Here is a 23,473-nt window from a genome sequence, read left to right as displayed (position 1 = left end):
CGTTCTTTTATCTGAATTTTGTTTATTGAATTTGAAACGAATTTACCTTATTTTGTATATCTATTTTCATACAAATTAAAATACTTCTTTGTATTTTTGTATATAGTTTTATATAAATTTACGTTATTTTATGTGTATTTTGTATATTTATATTTATACAAATACACATTCTTTTATTGATATTTTGTATATTTATTTTGATACGAATTTACATTATTTTATGTGTATTTTGTATACATTTTTTTATACGTATCTAATTCATTCTATGTGTATTTTGTATATATATTTTTATAGAAATCTACGTTATTTTATGTGTATTCGTGTATATATTTTGAAACAAATTTACATTGTTTTATATGTATTTTGCATATCTATTTCAATACAAATTTACCTTATTGTATGTGTTTTTTATATATTTATTTTAATTCAAATTTAATTTTTTTATGTGTATTTTGGTATATATATTGTTATTAATAAAAAAAAAATGCGTTGTTTTATGGGTATTTTGCCTCTTTATTTTCATACAAATTTACATTATTTTATTAATATTCTGTGTATTTATTTTGATACGATTTTACATTATTCTATTTGTGTTTTGTATATATTTTTTTATTCAAATTTACGTTATTTTAAGTGTATTTGTTTATCTCTTTTCATTCAAATTTACATTATTATATGTGTATTTTGTATATGTATTTCAATACAAATTTACCTAATTTTATGTGTATTTTGTATATTTATTTTCATACAAATTTAAAATATTTTTATGTATTTTTGTATATAGTTTGATACAAATTTAGGTTTTTTATGTGTATTTTGTATATCTATTTTCATACAAATACACATTCTTTTATTGATATTTTGTTTATTTATTTTGACGCGAATTTACATTATTTAATGTTTATTTTGTATATATATTTTTATACGTATTTACATCATTTCATGTGTATTTTGTATAGTTTTAAGCAAATTTATATTATTTAATGTGTATTTTGCATATATATATATATATATATATATATATATATATATATATATATATATATATATATATATATATATATATATATATATATATATATATATATATATATATATATATATATATATATTTATACAAATACACATTCTTTTATTGGTATTTTGTTTATTTATATTGATACTAATTTACATTCTTTTATGTGTATTTTGTAAACATTTTTTATACGTATTTACTTAATTTTATGTGTATTTTGTATATATATTTTTTATAGAAATCTACCTTATTTCATGTGTATTCGTATATATATTTTGAAACAAATTTACATTGTTTATATGTATAATTAAATTTGTATTAAAATTAATATACAAAATGCGTATATAATAAGGTAAATTTGTATTGAAAAAATATGCAACATACACGTTTACTCATACAAATTTATATTATTTTATTGGTATTTTGTTTATTTATTTTGATACGAATTACATGATTATATGTGTATTTTGTACATATTTTTTTATACGTATTTACATTATTTAATGTGTATTTTGTTTATATATTTTCATACAAATTTACGTTATTATATGTGTATTTGTATAAATATTTTCATACAAATTTACTTTATTTCATGTATTTTGTATATATATTTCAATTCAAATTTAGCTTATTTTGTGTGTATTTTGTATATATTTTCATACAAATTTAATTACTTCTGTGTAATTTTGTATATAGTTTTATATAAATTTACGCTATTTTATGTGTATTTTGTATATTTATATTTATACAAATACACATTCTTTTATTGGTATTTTGTTTATTTATTTTTATACGAATTTACATTATTTTATGTGTATTTTGTATACATTTTTTTATACGTATATACTTCATTTTATGTGTATTTTTTATATATATTTTTATAGAAATCTACGTTATTTTATGTGTATTCGTATATATATTTTGAAACAAATTTACATTGTTTTATATGTATTTTGCATATATATTTCAATACAAATTTACCTTATTTTATGTGTTTTTTGTATATTTATTTTAATACAAATTTAATTTTTTGATGTGTATTTTGGTATATATATTTTTATAAAAAAAATGCGTTATTTTATGGGTATTTTGCTTCTTTATTTTCATACAAATTTACATTTTTTTATTAATATTCTGTGTATTTATTTTGATACGATTTTACATTATTCTATTTGTGTTTTGTACATATTTTTTTATTCAAATTTACGTTATTTTAAGTGTATTTGTTTATGTATTTTCATTCAAATTTACATTATTTTATGTGTATTTTGTGTATGTATTTCAATACAAATTTACCTAATTTTATGTGTATTTTGTATATTTATTTTCATACAAATTTAAAATATTTTTGTGTATTTTTGTATATAGTTTGATACAAATTTAGGTTATTTTATGTGTATTTTGTATATATATTTTCATACAAGTACACATTCTTTTATTGATATTTTGTTTATTTATTTTGACGCGAATTTACATTATTTAATGTGTATTTTGTATATATATTTTTATACGTATTTACATCATTTCATGTGTATTTTGTATAGTTTTAAACAAATTTATATTATTTAATGTGTATTTTGTATATATATATTTATACAAATACACATTCTTTATTATTTTGTTTATTTATTTTGATACTAATTTACATTATTTTATGTGTATTTTGTATACATTTTTTATACGTATTTACTTAATTTTATGTGTATTTTGTATATATATTTTTATAGAAATCTACCTTATTTCATGTGTATTCGTACATATATTTTGAAACAAATTTACATTGTTTGTGTATTCTGTATTTATTTTTGTTATACATAGAATAATGTAAAATCGTATCAAAATAAGTACACAGAATATCAATAAAATAATGTAAATTTGTATGAAAATAAAGATGCAAAATTCCCAAAAATTATCGCATTTTTTATAAAAATATATTTACCAAAATACACATAAAATATTTAAATTTGTATTGAAATAAATATACAAAATGCATATACAGTAAGGTAAATTTGTTTCAAAATATATATACGAATACACATAAAATAAAGTAGATTTCTATAGAAATATATATACAAAATACATATGAAATTATGTAAATACGTATAAAAATATATATACAAAATACATATCAAATAATGTAAATTCGTGTCAAAATAAATAAACAAAATATCATGAAAAGAATGTGTATTTGTATGAAAATAGATAATAGATAATAAATTTGTATAAAATATATATGCAAGATACACATTAAATAATGTAAATATGTATAAAAAAAGTATATACAAAAAACAAATTGAAAAATGTAACATCGTATCAAAATAAATACACCGAATATTAATAAAATAATGTAAATTTGTATGAAAATAAAGATGCAAACTTCCAATAAAATAGCGCATTTCTTATAAAAATATATATAACAAAATACACATAAATATTTAAATTTGCATTGAAATAAATATACAAAATGCACATACAATAAGGTAAATTTGTATTGAAAGAGATATGCAAAAATACATATAAAACAATGTAAATTTGTTTCAAAATATATATACGAATACAAATAAAAAAAAGTAGATTTCTATAAAAATATATATACAAAATACACATAAAATTAAGTAAATACGTAAAAAAAATGTATACAAAATACACATAAAATAATGTAAATTCGAATTAAAATAAATAAACAAAATACCAATAAAAGAAGGTGGATTTGGATAAATATAAATATACAAAATACACATACAAAATAAACATAAAATAAGGTAGATTTGTAATAAAATATATGTACAAAATACACATAAAATAATGTAAATTTATATGAAAATATATATACAAATACACATAAAATACCATGAATTTGTATAAAAATATATATTCAAAATAAATATTAAATAATGTAAAAGCGTATAAAAATATATATACAAAGTACATATAAAATAATGTAAATTCGTATCAATATAAATCAACAAAACACCAATAAAATAATACATATTTGAATGAAAATAAATTTACAAAATACACATAACATAACTAAAATTTGTATTAAAATATATACAAAAATACATAGAAATAATTTGAGTTTGTATGAAAATAGATATACAAAATACACATAAAACTAGGTAAATTTCTTTTGAAATGTATATACAAAATACCCATAAAATATTGTAAATTTGTGTCAAAATATATAAACAAATACACATAAAATAACGTAAATTTGTATGAAAAATATATACAAAATACACATAGAATAATGTCAATTCGTATCAAAATGAATGAGCAGAATATCAATAAAATAATGTAAATTTGTATGAAAATAAAGATGCAAAATGCCCAAAAAATTAAGCATATGTTTATAAAAATACAGATACAAAAATACACATCGAATAATTAAATTTGTATTAAAATTAATATACAAAATGCTTATATAATAAGGTAAATTTGTATTGAAAAAATATGCAACATACACGTTTACTCATACAAATTTATATTATATTATTGGTATTTTGTTTATTTATTTTGATACGAATTACATGATTATATGTGTATTTAGTACATATTTTTTTATAAGTATTTACATTATTTAATGTGTATTTTGTTTATATATTTTCATACAAATTTACGTTATTATATGTGTATTTGTATAAATATTTTGATACAAATTTACTTTATTTCATGTATTTTGTATATATATTTCAATTCAAATTTAGCTTATTTTGTGTGTATTTTGTATATATTTTCATACAAATTTAATTACTTCTGTGTATTTTTGTATATAGTTTTATATAAATTTACGTTATTTTATGTGTATTTTGTATATTTATATTTATACAAATACACATTCTTTTATTGGTATTTTGTTTATTTATTTTGATATGAATTTACATTATTTTATGTGTATTTTGTATACATTTTTTTATACGTATTTACTTCATTTTATGTGTATTTTGTATATATTTTTATAGAAATCTACGTTATTTTATGTGTATTCGTATATATATTTTGAAACAAATTTACATTGTTTTATATGTATTTTGCATATCTATTTCAATACAAATTTACCTTATTGTATGTGTTTTTTGTATATTTATTTTAATAAAATTTAATTTTTTGATGTGTATTTTGGTATATATATTTTTATAAATAAAAAAATGCGTTATTTTATGGGTATTTTGCTTCTTTATTTTCATACAAATTTACATTATTTTATTAATATTCTGTGTATTTATTTTGATACGATTTTACATTATTCTATTTGTGTTTTGTACATATTTTTTATTTAAATTTACGTTATTTTAAGTGTATTTGTTTATGTATTTCATTCAAATTTACATTATTTTATGTGTATTTTGTGTATGTATTTCAATACAAATTTACCTAATTTTATGTGTATTTTGTATATTTATTTTCATACAAATTTAAAATATTTTTGTGTATTTTGTATATAGTTTGATACAAATTTAGGTTATTTTTTGTGTATTTTGCATCTATATTTTCATAAATACACATTCTTTTATTGATATTTTGTTTATTTATTTTGACGCGAATTTACATTATTTAATGTGTATTTTTATATATATTTTATACGTATTTACATCATTTCATGTATTTTGTATAGTTTTAAACAAATTTATATTATTTAATGTGTATTTTGTATATATATATTTATACAAATACACATTCTTTTATTATTTTGTTTATTTATTTTGATACTAATTTACATTATTTTATGTGTATTTTGTATACATTTTTATACGTATTTACTTAATTTTATGTATTTTGTATATATATTTTATAGAAATCTACCTTATTTCATGTGTATTCGTATATATATTTTGAAACAAATTTACATTGTTTATATGTATTTTGCATATCTATTTTGTGTATTCTGTATTTATTTTGTTATACATAGAATAATGTAAAATCGTATCAAAATAAGTACACAGAATATCAATAAAATAATTTAAATTTGTATGAAAATAACAGATAAAATTCCCAAAGCATATTTTTATAAAAATACATATACAAAAATACACATAGAATAATTAAATTTGTATTAAAATTAATATACTAAATACACATACAATACGGTAAATTTGTTTCAAAATATATATACGAATACACATAAAATAACGTATATTTTTATAGAAATATATATACAAAATACACATGAAATGATGTAAATACGTATAAAAATATATATATATATATATATATATATATATATATATATATATATATATATATATATATATATATATATATATATATATATATATATATATATATAAAATACATATTAAGTAATGTAAATTCGTTTCAAAATAAATAAACAAAATATCATGAAAAGAATGTGTATTTGTATGAAAATAAATAATAGAGAATAAATTTGTATGAAATATATATGCAAGATACACATTAAATAATGTAAATATGTATAAAAAATATATATATACAAAAAACAAATAGAATAATGTAAAATCGTATCAAAATAAATACACCGAATATTAATAAAATAATGTAAATTTGTATGAAAATAAAGATGCAAAATTCCCATCAAATAGCGCATTTCTTATAAAAATATATATACCAAAATACACATAAAATATTTAAATTTGTATCAAAATAAATAAACAAAATACCAATAAAATAATATAAATTTGTATGAGTAAACGTGTATAAATATAAATGTACAAAATACACATACAAAATAAACATAAAATAAGGTAAATTTGTAATGAAATATATGTAGAAAATACACAAAAAATAATGTAAATTTATATGAAAATATATATACAAATACACATAAAATACCATGAATTTGTATAAAATTATATATTCAAAATAAATATTAAATAATGTAAATGCGTATAAAAATATATATAAAAAGTACATATAAAATAATGTAAATTCGTATCAATATAAATCAACAAAATACCAATAAAATAATATATATTTGAATGAAAATAGATTTACAAAATACACATAACCTAACTAAAGTTTGTATTGAAATATATACAAAAATACATATAAATAATTTGAGTTTGTATGAAAATAGATATTCAAAATGCACATAAAACTAGGTAAATTTCTTTTGAAATATATATACAAAATACCCATAAAATATTGTAAATTTGTGTCAAAATATATAAACAAATACACATAAAATAACGTAAATTTGTATGAAAAATATATACAAAATACACATAGAAAAATGTCAAATCGTATCAATATGAATGAGAAGAATATCAATAAAATAACGTAAATTTGTATGAAAATAAAGATGCAAAATACCCATAAAATAAAGCATATTTTTATAAAAATACATATAGAAAAATACACATAGAATAATTAAATTTGTATTAAAATTAATATACAAAATGCATATACAATAAATTTAAATTTGATTATATTAAATGAAATAAATATACAAAATAAACATAAAATAAAGTAAATTTGTAATAAAATATATGTAAGAATACACATAGAATAATATCAATTTGTATGAAAATATATATACAAATACACATAAAATAACATGAATTTGTATAAAATTTGTTTTAAAATATATACGAATACACATAATAAAATAACGTAAATTTTGATGAAAATGTATATATAAAATACACATAAAATAATTTAAATACGTAGCAAAATATATATACAAAATACACATAAAATAAGTAAATTCGTAAAAAATTAAATACACAAAATTCCAATAAAAGAATGTATATTTGTAGGAAAATATATATACAAAAAAACAAATAAAATAACTAAAATTTGTATAAAAATATATACAAAAATACACAAAAATAATTTAAATTTGTTTGAAAATAGATATGCAAAATACACATAAAGTTAAGCAAATTTGTATTGAAATACATATACAAAACTCACATAAAATAATGTAAATTTGTATGAAAATATATAAACAAATACATATAAAATAACGTAAATTTGGATACAATATATATACAAAATATACATTAAATATTTTAAATATGTATAAAAATATATTATATTATATATATTTTTATTGATATTTGCGTTATTTATGTGTATTTTGTATATGTTTTCTCATAGAAATTTACATTATTTTATTGGTATTTTGTCTATTTATTTTGATACGAATTACATGATTATTTTGTGTATTTTGTACATTTATTTTATACGTATTTACATTATCTAATGTGCAGTTTGTTTATATATTTTTATACAAATTTACGTTATTATATGTGTATTTGTATAAGTATTTTGATACAAATTTACATTAATTTATGTATTTTGTATATATATTTCAATTCAAATTTAGCTTATTTTATGTGTATTTTGTATATCTATTTATTTTAATACAAAATCAAATATTTTATGTTTTTTCGTATATATATTTTTATAAAAAATGCGTTATTTTATGGGTATTTTGCATCTTAATTTTCATACAAATTTACGTTATTTTATTAATATTTTCTGTATTTATTTTGATACGATTTTACATTATTTTATTTGTGTTTTGTATATATTTTTTTTATACATATTTACATTATTTAATGTGTTTTTTGTATATATATTTGATACAAATATACATTAGTTTAAGTCTATATGTTTATATATTTTCATTCAAATTTACATTATTTTATGTGTATTTTGTATATGTATTTCAATAAAAATTTACCTAATTTTATATGTTATTTGTAAATTTATTTTCATACAAGTTTAAATTATTTTTGTGTATTTTTATTTATAGTTTTATACAAATTCAGGTTATTTTATGTGTATTTTGTATATCTATTTTCATACAAATACACATTCTTTTCATGATATTTTATTTATTTATTTTGACACGAATTAACATTATTTAATGTGTATTTTGTATATATATTTTTATACGTATTTAGATTATTTCAAGTGTATTTTGTATATATATTTCTATAGAAATCTGCGTTATTTTATGTGTATTCGTATATATATTTTGAAACAAATTTACATTGTTTTATGTGTATTTTGCATATTTTTTCAATACAAATTTACCTTATTGTATGTGCATTTTGTATATTAATTTTAATACAAATTTGATTAATATATGTGTATTTTTGTATATGTATTTTTATAAAAATATGCATTATTTTATGGGTATTTTGCATCTTTATTTTCATACAAATTTACATTATTTTATTGATATTCTGTGTATTTATTTTGATATGATTTTACATTATTCTATGTGTATTTTGTATATATATTTTATATAAAATGTATTTGTTTTCATTTCATACAAATCTACATTATTTTATGTGTTTTTTGTACATGTATTTAAATACAAATTTAACTAGTTATATGTGTATTTTGTATATCTATTTTGTATGTATATTTTCATAGAAACTTACACTATTTTATGAGTATTCGTATATATATTTTGATACAAATTTACATTATTAATGTGTATTTTGCATATCTATTTCAATACAATTTTACTTTATTGTACGTGCATTTTGTATATTTATTTTAATACAAATTTAATTATTTTATATGTATTTTTGTATATATATTTTTATGCAAATATTCGTTATTATATGGATATTTTGCATCTTTATTTTCATACAAATTTACATTATTTTATTGATATTCTCTTTATTTATTTTTATCCGATTTAACATTACTCTATGTGTTTTTTGTATATATTTTTTTTTATACATATTTACATTATTTAATGTTCATTTTGTATATATATTTTATCCAAATTTACATTATTTTATGTGTATTTGTTTATATATTTTCATACATATTTACATTATTTTATGTGTTTTTTTATTATATATTTTTCTACGTATTTAAATTATTTTATGTGTATTTTGTATATACATTTTCAAAAAAAAACTTCGTTATTTTATTGTGTGTATAAGTATATATTTTGATACAAATTTTATACAAATTCATGTTATTTAATGTGTATTTGAATATATATTTTCATACAAATTTATATTATTTTATGTGTATTTTTTCATATATTTCATTACAAATTTACCTTATTTTATGTTTATTTTGTATATTTATTTCATTCAATTTTAAATTATTTTATGTGTATATTTGTATTTGTATTTAGGTTATTTTATGTGTATTTTGTATATATATTTTCATCCAAAATTACATTATTTTATTGGTATTTCTTAATTTAATTCGATACGAATTTAGATTATTTCATAGGTATTTTGTATACATATTTTTATACTCATTTACATTATCTAATGTGTGTTTTGTATATATATTTTTATGCAAATTTATTTAATGTTCATTTTTGTACATATATTTTTATAGAAATTTGCGTTATTTTATTTATCCAAATACATATTCTCTTATTGGTATTTTGTTTATTTATTTTAAATCGAATTTACATTATTTTATGTGTATTTTGTATACATTTTTTTATACGTATTTACTTAATTTTATGTGTATTTTGTATATATATTTTTATAGAAATCAACGTTATTTTATGTGTATTCGTATATATATTTTGAAACAAATTTACATTGTTTTATATGCATTTTGCATATCTATTTCAATACAAATTTACCTTACAGTATGTGCATTTTTTTATATTTATTTTAATACAAATTTTAATATTTTATGTGTATTTTGGTATATATATTTTTATAAAAAATGCGTTATTTTATGGCTATTTTGCATCTTTATTTTCATACAAATTTACTACATTTTATTAATATTCTGTGTATTTATTTTGATATGATTTTACATTATTCTATTTGTGTTTTGTATATATTTTTTTTTATATATATTTACATTATTTAATTAGTATTTTGTATATATATTTGATACAAATTTACGTTATTTTAAGTGTATATGTTTATATATTTTCATTCAAACTTCCATTATTTTATGTGTATTTTGTATATGTATTTCAATACAAATTTACCTAATTTTATGTGTATTTTGTATATTTATTTTCATACAAATTTAATTTTTTTTGTGTATTTTTGTATATAGTTTTATACAAACTTAGGTTATTTTATGAGTATTTTGTGTATCTATTTTCATATCAATACACATTCTTTTATTGATATTTTGTTTATTTATTTTGACGAGAATTTAAATTATTTAATGTGTATTTTGTATATATATTTACATGTATTTACATCATTTCATGTGTATTTTGTATATATATTTATAGAGAAATCAACGTTATATTATGTGTATTCGTATATAGATTTTTAAACAAATTTACACTTTTATGTGTATTTTGCATATTTTTTCAATACAAATTTACATTATTGTATATGCATTTTGTATATTAATTTTAATACAAATTTAATTATTCTATGTGTATTTTTATATATGTATTTTTATAAAAATATGCTTTATTTTATGGGTATTTTGCATCTTTATTTTCATACAAATTTACGTTATTTTATTGATATTCTGCTCATTCATTTTCATACGATTTGACATTATTCTATGTGTATTTTGTATATATTTTTCATACAAATTTACGTTATTTTATGTGTATTTGTTTATATATTTTGACACAAATTTACAATATTTTATGGGTATTTTGTATATATATTTCAAAAGAAATTTACCTAGTTTTATGTGTATTTTGAATATCTATTTTCATACAAACTCAAATTATTTTTATGTATTTTTGTATATTTTTCAATACAAATTTTAGTTATGTTATGTGTATTTTGTAAATCTATTTTCATTCAAATATATATTATTTTATTGGTATTTTGTTGATTTATATTGATACGAATTTACATTATTTTATATGTACTTTTTATATATATTTTTATACGCATTTACATTATTTAATATTTATTTTGAATATATAATTTTATACAAATTCATGGTATTTTATGTGTATTTGTATATATATTTTCATATAAATTTACATTATTTTATGTGTATTTTGTACATATATTTCATTACAAATTTACCTTATTTTATGTTTATTTTGTATGTGTATTTAGTACATTTATATTTATACAAATACACATTCTTTTATTGATATTTTGTTTATTTATTTTGTTTCGAATTTATATTATTTTATGTGTATTTTGTTTACATCTTTTTATACGTATTTACCTAATTTTATGTGTATTTTGTATATATATTTTTATAGAAATCTACGTTATTTTATGTGTATTCGTATATATATTTTGAAACAAATTTACATTGTTTTATATGTATTTTTGCATATCTCTTTCAATAGAAGTTTACCTTATTGTATGTGCATTTTGTATATTTATTTCAATACAAATTTAAATATTTTATGTGTATTTTGGTATATATATTTTTATAAGAAATGCGCTATTTGATGGGAATTTTGCATCTTTATTTTCATACAAATTTACATTATTTTATTAATATTCGTTGTATTTATTTTGATACGATTTTACATTATTCTATTTGTTTTTTGTATATATTTTTTTAATACATATTTACATTACTTAATGTGTATCTTGCATATATATTTCATACAAATTTATTATCTATTATTTATTTTCATACAAATACACATTCTTTTCATGATATTTTGTTTATTTATTTTGACACGAATTTACATTACTTAATATGTATTTTATATATATATATATATTTTTATACGTATTTACATAATTTCATGTGTATTTTGTATATATATTTCTATAGAAATCTACGTTATTTTATGTGTATTCGTATATATATTTTGAAACAAATTTACACTGTTTTATTTGTATTTTGCGTTTTTTTTTCAATACAAATTTACCTTATTGTATGTGTGCATTTTGTATATTAATTTTAATACAAATTTAATTATTCTATGTGTATTTTTGTATATGTATTTAAAAAAAATATGCTTTATCTTATGGGTATTTTGCATCTTTATTTTCATACAAATTTAAATTATTTTATTGATATTCTGTGTACTTATTTTGATACGATTTTACATTATTCTATGTATAACAAAAATAAATACAGAATACACAAAAATAGATATGCAAAATACATATAAACAATGTAAATTTGTTTCAAAATATATATACGAATACACATGAAATAAGGTAGATTTCTATAAAAATATATATAGAAAATACACATAAAATTAAGAAAATACGTATAAAAAATGTATACAAAATACACATAAAATAATGTAAATTAGTATCAAAATAAATAAAAAAAAATACCAATAAAAGAATGTGTATTTGAATAAATATATATATACAAAATACACATTAAATAATAAAAATTTGTTTAAAACTATACAAAATACACATGAAATGATGTAAATACGTATAAAAATATATATAAAAAATACACAATAAATAATGTAAATTCGCGTCAGAATAAATAAACAAAATATCAATAAAAGAATGTGTGTTTGTATGAAAATAGATATACAAAATACACATAAAATAACCTAAATTTGTAACAAACTATATACAAAAATACACATAAATATTTTAAATTTGTATGAAAATAAATATACAAAATACACATAAAATTAGGTAAATTTGTATTGAAATACATACACAAAATACACATAAAATAATGTAAATTTGAATGAAAATACATAAACAAATACACTTAAAATAACGTAAATTTGTATAAAAAAATATGTACAAAACACAAATAGAATAATGTAAAATCGTATCAAAATAAATACACAGAATATTAATAAAATAATGTAAATTTGTATGAAAATAAAGAAGCAAAATACCCATAAAATAACGCATTTTTTTTTATAAAAATATATATACCAAAATACATCAAAAAATAAAATTTGTATTAAAATAAATATACAAAAAACACATACAATAAGGTAAATTTGTATTGAAATAGATATGCAAAATACATATAAAACAATGTAAATTTGTTTCAAAATATATATACGAATACACATAAAATAACGTATTTTGTTTATTTATTTTGATACGATTTTTATGTGTATTTTGTATTCATTTTTTAATACATATTTACTTCATTTTATGTGTATTTTGTATATATTTTTTTAGAAATCTACGTTATTTTATGTGTATTCGTATATATATTTTGAAACAAATTTACATTGTTTTATATGTATTTTGCATATCTATTTCAATACAAATTTACCTTATAGTATGTGCATTTTTTATATTTATTTTAATACAAATTTTAATATTATGTGTATTTTGGTATATATATTTTTATAAAAAATGCGTTATTTTATGGCCATTTTGCATCTTTATTTTCATACAAATTTACATTATTTTATTAATATTCTGTGTATTTATTTTTGATACGATTTTACATTATTCTATTTGTGTTTTGTATATATTTTTTATACATATTTACATTATTTAATGTGTATTTTGTATATATATTTGATACAAATTTACGTTATTTTAAGTGTATATGTTTATATATTTTCATTCAAATTTCCATTATTTTATGTGTATTTTGTATATGTATTTCAATACAAATTTACCTAATTTTATGTGTATTTTGTATATTTATTTTCATACAAATTTAAACTATTTTTGTGTATTTTTGTATATAGTTTTATACAAACTTAGGTTATTTTATGAGTATTTTGTATATCTATTTTCATACAAATACACATTCTTTTATTGATATTTTGTTTATTTATTTTGACGAGAATTTAAATTATTTAATGTGTATTTTGTATATATATATTTTTATACGTATTTACATAATTTCATTTGTATTTTGTATATATATTTCTATAGAAATATACGTTATTTTATGTGTATTCGTATATAGATTTTTAAACAAATTTACACTTTTATGTGCATTTTGTATATTTTTTAAATACAAATTTACCTTATTGTACGTGCATTTTGTATATTAATTTTAATACAAATTTAATTATTCTATGTGTATTTTTGTATATGTATTTTTAAAAAAATATGTTTTATTTTTGGGTATTTTGCATCTTTATTTTCATACAAAATTACATTATTTTATTGATATTCTGTGTATTTATTTTGATACGATTTTACATTATTCTATGTATATTTTGTATATCTATTTTATACAAATGTACGTTATTTTATGTGAATTTGTTTTCATTTCATACAAATTTACATTATTTTATGTGTATTTTGTACATGTATTTAAATACAAATTTAACTAATTATATGTGTATTTTGTATATCTATTTTCATACAAATTAAAATTTATTTTTTTGTTTTTTTTTTGTATATATTTTTATTCAAATTTTCGTAATTTTATGTGTATTTTGTATATTTATTTTCCTACAAATATACGTTCTTTTATCGGAGTTTTGTTTATTTATTTTGATACGAATTTTCATTTTTTTGGGTGTATTTGATATATATGTATTTTTATACTTATTTACATAATTTTATATGTATTTTGAATATATATTTTCATAGAAATTTACTCTATATGTTTATACAAAAAAACACAAAAATAATTTAAATTTGAATGAAAATAAATATACAAAATACACATAAAATTAGGTAAATTTGTATTAAAATACATATACAAAATACACTTAAAATAATGTAAATTTGAATGAAAATATATAAACAAATACACTTAAAATAACGTTAATTTGTATAAAATATCTATAAAAAATACACATTAAATAATGAAAATATGTATAAAAAAATATATACAAAACACAAATAGTATAATATAAAATCGTATCAAAATATATACACAGAATATTAATAAAATAATGTACATTTGTATGAAAACTAAGATGCAAAATACCTATAAAATAACGCATTTTTTTAAAATTATATATACCAAAATACACATAAAATATTTGAATTTGTATTAAAATAAATATACAAAATGCACATACAATAAGGTAAATTTGTATTGAAATGGATATGCAAAATACATATAAAACAATGTAAATTTGTTTCAAAATATATATACGAATACACATAAAATAACGTAGATTTCTATAAATATATATATACAAAATACAAATAAAATTAAGTAAATACGAATCAAAAATGTATACAAAATACACATAAAATAATGTAAATTCGTATAAATATAAGTAAAAAAAATATCAATAAGAGATACGAATACACATAAAATAACGTATATTTCTATAGAAATATATATACAAAATACACATGAAATGACGTAAATACCTATAAAAATATATATACACAGTACACATTAAATAATGTAAATTCGCATCAAAATAAATAAACAAAATATCAATAAAAGAATGTGTATTTGTATGAAAATAGATATACAAAATACACATAAAATATTGTAAATTTGTATAAAACTCTATTCAAAAAATACACAAAAATAATTTAAATTTGTATAAAAATATATATACAAAATACACATAAAACTAGTTAAATTTCTATTGAAATACATATACAAAATACACATAAAATAATGTAAATTTGAATGAAAATATATAAACAAATACACTTAAAATAACTTAAATTTGTATGAAATATATATAGAAAATCCACATTAAATAATGTAAATATGTGTAAAAAAATATATACAAAACACAAATAGAATAATGTAAAATAGTATCAAAATAAATAAACAGAATATTAATAAAATAATGTAAATTTGTATGAAAATAAAGATGCAAAATACCCATAAAACAACGCATTTCTTATGAAAATGTATAAAATATTTAAATTTGTATTACAATAAATATACAAAATGCACATACAATAAGGTAAATTTGTATTGAAATAGATATGCAAAATACACATAAAACAATGTAAATTTGTTTCAAAATATATATACGAATACACATAAAATAACGTAGATTTCTATAAAAATATATATACAAAATACACATAAAATGAAGTAAATACATATAAGAAAATGTATACAAAATACACATAAAATAATGTAAATTCGTATCAAAATAAATAAACTAAATGCCAATAAAAGAATGTTTACTTGTATAAATATAAATATACAAAATACACATAAAATAACGTAAAATTGTATAAAACTATATACAAAAATAAACAAAAATAATTAAATTTGTATGAAAATAGATATACAAAAGACACATAAAATAAGCTAAATTTGAATTGAAATAGATATAGAAAATACATAAAATAATGTAAATTTGTATCAAAATATATATTCAAATACACATATAATAACGTAAATTTGTATAAAAATATATAAACAAAATACACATTAAATAATGTAAATACGTATAAAAGATATGTACGTAATGTAAATATTTATAAAATTAAAGATGCAAAATACCCATAAAATAACTCATATTTAAAAAAAAATATATACAAAAATACACATTAAATAATTGAATTTGTGTTAAAATAAATATACAAAATAGACATACAATAAGGCAGATTTTTATTGAAATAGATATGCAAAAACATAAAATAATGAAATTTTTTATCAAAATATATACGAATACACACAATAAAATTACGTACATTTTTATGAAAATATATATACAAAATACACATAAAATAATGTAAATACATAGAAAAATATATATACAAAATACACATAAAATAATGTAAATTCGTATCAAAATAAATAAACAAAATTTCCTCTAAAAGAATGTATATTTGAAGGAAAATATATATACAAAATACAAATAAAATAACAAAAATTTGTATAAAGATATATACAAAAATACACAAAAATAGTTTAAATTTGTTTGAAAATAGATATGCAAAATACACATAAAATTAACCAAATTTTTATTGAAATACATATACAAAATACACATAAAATAATGTAAATTTGTATGAAAATATATAAACAAATACACATAAGATAACGTAAATTTCCATAAAATATATGTACAAAATATACATTAAATAATGTAAATATGTCTAAAAATATATATACAAAATACACAGAATAACGTAAAATCGTATCAAAATAAATAAACAGACTATCAATAAAATAATGTAAATTTGTATGAAAATAAAGATGCAAAATACCCATATAAACATATTTGTTTAAAAATATATATACAAAAATACACATAAAATAATTAAATTTGTATCAAAATAAATATACAAAAGGCACATACAATAAAGAAAATTTGTATTGAAATAGATATGCGAAATACACATAAATAATGTAAATTTTTATCAAAATATATATACGAATACACATAAAATAGAGTAAATTTCTATGAAAATATATATTCAAAATACATATAAAATTATGTAAATAAGTATAAAAATATATATATCACATACACCTAAAATAATGAAAATTCGTATCAAAATAAATAAACAAAATTCCGATAAAAGAACGTATATTTGTAAGAAAATAAATATACAAAATACACATAAAATTACGAAAATTTGAATAAAAATATATACTAAAATACACAAAATTAATTTCGATTTGTATGAAAATAGATATACATAATACACATATAATTAGTTAAATTTGCATTTAAATACATGTACAAAATACACATGAAATAATGTAAATTTGTATGAAATGAAAACAAATTCACATAAAATAACGTTCATTTGTATGAAATATATATACAAAATATACATAGAATAATGTAAAATCGTATCAAAATAAATACACAGAATATCAATAAAATAATGTAAATTTGTATGAAAATAAAGATGCAAAATACTCATAAAATAAAGCAAATATATATACAAAATACACATTAAATAATGTAAATTCGCGTCAAAATAAATAAACAAAATATCAATAAAAGAATGTGTATTTGTATGAAAATAGATATACAAAATACACATAAAATAACCTAAATTTGTATCAAACTATATACAAAAATACACAAAAATATTTTAAATTTGTATGAAAATAAATATACAAAATACACATAAAATTAGTTAAATTTGTATTGAAATACATATACAAAATACACATAAAATAATGTAAATTTGAATGAAAAGACATAAACAAATACACTTAAAATAACGTAAATTTGTATAAAAAATATATACAAAACACAAATAGAATAATGTAAAATCGTATCAAAATAAATACACAGAATATTAATAAAATAATGTAAATTTGTATGAAAATAAAGAGGCAAAATACCCATAAAATAACGCTTTTTTTATATAAAAATATATATACCAAAATACATATAAAAAATTAAATTTGTATTAAAATAAATATATAAAAAACACATACAATAAGGTAAATTTGTATTGAAATAGATATGCAAAATACATAAAAAACAATGAAAATTTGTTTCAAAACATATATACGAATACACATAAAATAACGTAGATTTCTATAAAAATATATATACAAAATACACATAAAATGAAATAAATACGTATAAAAAATGTATACAAAATACACATAAAATAATGTAAATTCGTGTCAAAATAAATAAAAAAGTACCAATAAAAGAATGTGTATTTGTATCAATATAAATATACAAAAAACACATAAAATAACGTAAATTTATATAAAACTATACACAAAAATACACAGAAGTATTTTAATTTGTATGAAAATAGATATACAAAATAAGGCAGACTCGTTTCAAATGCAATAAAAAAATTTCAGATAAAAGAACGTATATTTGTAGAAAAAATAAATATACAAAATACACATAAGATAACGAAAATTTGTATGAAAATATATAAAAAAATAAAGAAAAAGAGTTTCAATTTGTATGAAAATAAATAAACAAAATACACATGTATTTTGTATATCTATTTTCACACAAATTTAATTACTTTTGTGTATTTTTGCATATAGTTTTATATAAATTTACGTTATTTTATTTGTATTTTGTATATTTATATTTATATTTTATTAGTATTTTCTTTATTTATTTTCATACGAGTTTACATTATTTTATGTGTATTTTGTATACCTTTTTTTATACGTATTTACTTCATTTTATGTGTATTTTGTATATATATTTATATAGAAATGTACGTTATTTTATGTGTATTCGTATATATATTTTGAAAGAAATTTACATAGTTCTATATGTATTTTGCATATCTATTTCAATACAAATTCACCTTATTGTATGTACATTTTGTATATTTATTTTAATCCAAATTCAAATATTTATGTGTGTTTTGGTATATATATTTAAAAAAAAGATGCGTTATTTTATGGGTATTTTGCATCTTAATTTTCATACAAATTTACATTATTTTATTAATATTCTGTGTATTTATTTTGATACGATTTTTTATCATTCTATTTGTGTTTAGAATATATTTTTTATACATTTTTACATTATTTAATGTGTATTTTGTATATATATTTTATACAAATTTACGTTATTTTAAGTGTATTTGTTTATATATTTTCATTCAAATTTACATTATTTTATGAGAATTTTGTAAATGTATTTCAATACAAATTTACCTAATTTTATGTGTATTTTGTATATTTATTTTTACAAATTTAAATTATTTTGTGTATTTTGTATATACTTTTATACAAATTTAGGTGATTTTATGTGTATATTGTATATCTATTTTCATACAAATATACATTCTTTTATTGATATTTTGTTTATTTATTTTGACGCGAATTTACATTATTTAATGTGTATTTTATATATATTTTATATATATATATATTATATATATTTTGTATATATATATATATATATATATATATTTATATATATTTTATATATATATTTTCATATAAATATACATATTTTATATATTTTGTATATTTATTTTATACAAATTTACATTATTTTATATGTATTTTTATATATATTTTTCTTTATATTTACATTATTTATGTGTATTTTGTATATATATTTTCATAGAAATTTACATTATTTTATGTGTATTTTGTATATATACTTTTGTACGTATTTACATTATTTTCTATGTATTTTGTATATATATTTTCAATACAAATTTACCTTATTGTATGTGTATTTTGTATATTTATTTTAATACAAATTTAATTATGTTATATGTATTTTTGTATATATATATATTTTTTAATATGAGTTATTTTATATTTATATTGCATCTTTATTTTTACAAATTTTTACATTATGTATATATCTTTTATATTTACATTATTTTATGTGTATTTTGTATATATATTTTATACAAATTTACGCTATTATATGTATTTGTATATATATTTTGATACAAATTTACATTATTTTATGTATTTTCGGTATTTATTTCAATACAAATTTCACATTATTTTATGTGTATTTTGTATATATATTTTTATACAAATTTATTCAATTTTGGTATATATTTTTATATAATTTTACACAATTTTATTATCTATTATTTATTTTCATACAAATACACATTCTTTTCATGATATTTTGTTTATTTATTTTGACGCGAATTTACCTAGATATGTATTTTGTATATATATTTTTATACGTATTTACATAATTTCATGTGTATTTTGTATATATATTTCCATAGAAATCTACGTTATTTTATGTGTATTCGTATATATATTTTGAAACAAATTTACTTTGTTTTATATGTATTTTTGAATATCTCTTTCAATACATATTTACCTTACTGTATATGCATTTTGTATATTTATTTCAATACAAATTTAAATATTTTATGTGTATTTTGTATATATATTTTTATAAAAAATGCGCTATTTTATGGGAATTTTGCATCTTTCTTTTCATACAAATTTACATTATTTTAATGATATTCTGTGTATTTATATTGATACGATTTTACATTATTCTATTTCTTTTTTGTATATATTTTTTTATACACATTTACATTATTTAATGTGTATCTTGCATATATATTTTATACAAATTTACGTTATTTTAAGTGTATTTGTTTATATATTTTCATTCAAATTTACATTATTTTGTGTATTTTGTATATGTATTTCAATACAAATTTACCTAATTTTATGAGTATTTTGTATATTTCTTTTCATTCAAATTTTAAATTTTTGTGTACTTTTGTATATAGTTTTATACAAATTTAGGTTATTTAATGTACGCATTTACATTATTTAATGTGTGTTTTGTATATATATTTTTATGCAAATTTACTTTATTTTATGTGCATTTTTGTACATATATTTTTTTAGAAATTTGCGTTATTTTATGTGTATTTGTATATATTTTCTCATACAAATTTACATTATTTTATTGCTATTTTGTTTATTTATTTTGATACGAATGAAAATAGATATACAAAATATACATAAAAAAAACTAAATTTGTATTGAAATATATATACAAAATACATAAAATAATGTAAATTTTTATCAAAATATTTTAACAGATGCGTATAAAATAACGTAAATTTGTTTTAAAATATACAAAATACACATTAAATAATGTAAATATGTATAAAAAATATATACAAAACACTAATAGAATAATGTAAAATCGTATCAAAATATATACACAGAATATTAATAAAACAATGTAAATTTGTATGAAAATAAATAAGCAACATACCCATTAAATAACGCATTTTTTATAAAAGTATATTTACCTAAATACACATGAAAAAAGTAATTTGAATTAAAATAAATATACAATATACACATACAATAAGGTAAATATGTATTGAAATAGATATGCAAAATACACATAAAACAATGTATATTTGTTTCAAAATATATATACGAATAGCCTACACATAAAATAACGCAGATTTGTATAAAAATATATATACAAAATACACATAAAATGAAGTAAATACGTATAAGAAAATGTATACAAAATACACATAAAATAATGTAAATTCGTATCAAAATAAATAAACAAAATACCAATAAAAGAATGTGTATTTGCATAAATATAAATATACAAAATACACATAAAATAACGTAAATTTGTATAAAACTATATACAAAAATACAAAGAAGTAATTAAATTCGTATGAAAATAGATATACAAAATACAGATAAAACAAGCTAAATTTGAATTGAAATGTATATACAAAATACATAAAATAATGTAAATTTGTATCGAAATATTTATAAAAATACATATAATAACGTAAATTTGTTTAAAAATATATAAACAAAATACAGATTATGTAATGTAAATACGTATTAAAAATATGTAAAAAATACACATGTAATCATGTAATTCGTATCAAACTAAATAAACAAAATTTCAATAAAATAATGTAAATTTGTATGAGAAAACATATACAAATACATATAAAATAACGCTAATTTCTATAAAAATTTGTCCAAAAATGAACGTAAAATAAAGTAACTTAGGATAAAAATATATATACAAAACACACATTAAATAATGTAAATGCGTACATAAGATAACCTAAATTTGTATAAAACTATATACAAAAATACATAAAAATAATTTAAATTTGTATGAAAAGAAATATATAAAATACACATAAAATTATGTTAATTTGTATTGAAATACATATATAAAATTCACATAAAATAATGTAAATTTGAAAGAAAATATATAAACAAATATACATATAATACCGTAAATTTGTATGAAATATATATTCAAAATACACATTAAAT

This window comes from Eriocheir sinensis, chromosome 50, assembly GCF_024679095.1.
Source record: "Eriocheir sinensis breed Jianghai 21 chromosome 50, ASM2467909v1, whole genome shotgun sequence".
Taxonomy (NCBI): domain Eukaryota; kingdom Metazoa; phylum Arthropoda; class Malacostraca; order Decapoda; family Varunidae; genus Eriocheir; species Eriocheir sinensis.
This window is presented reverse-complemented; position numbering follows the sequence as displayed.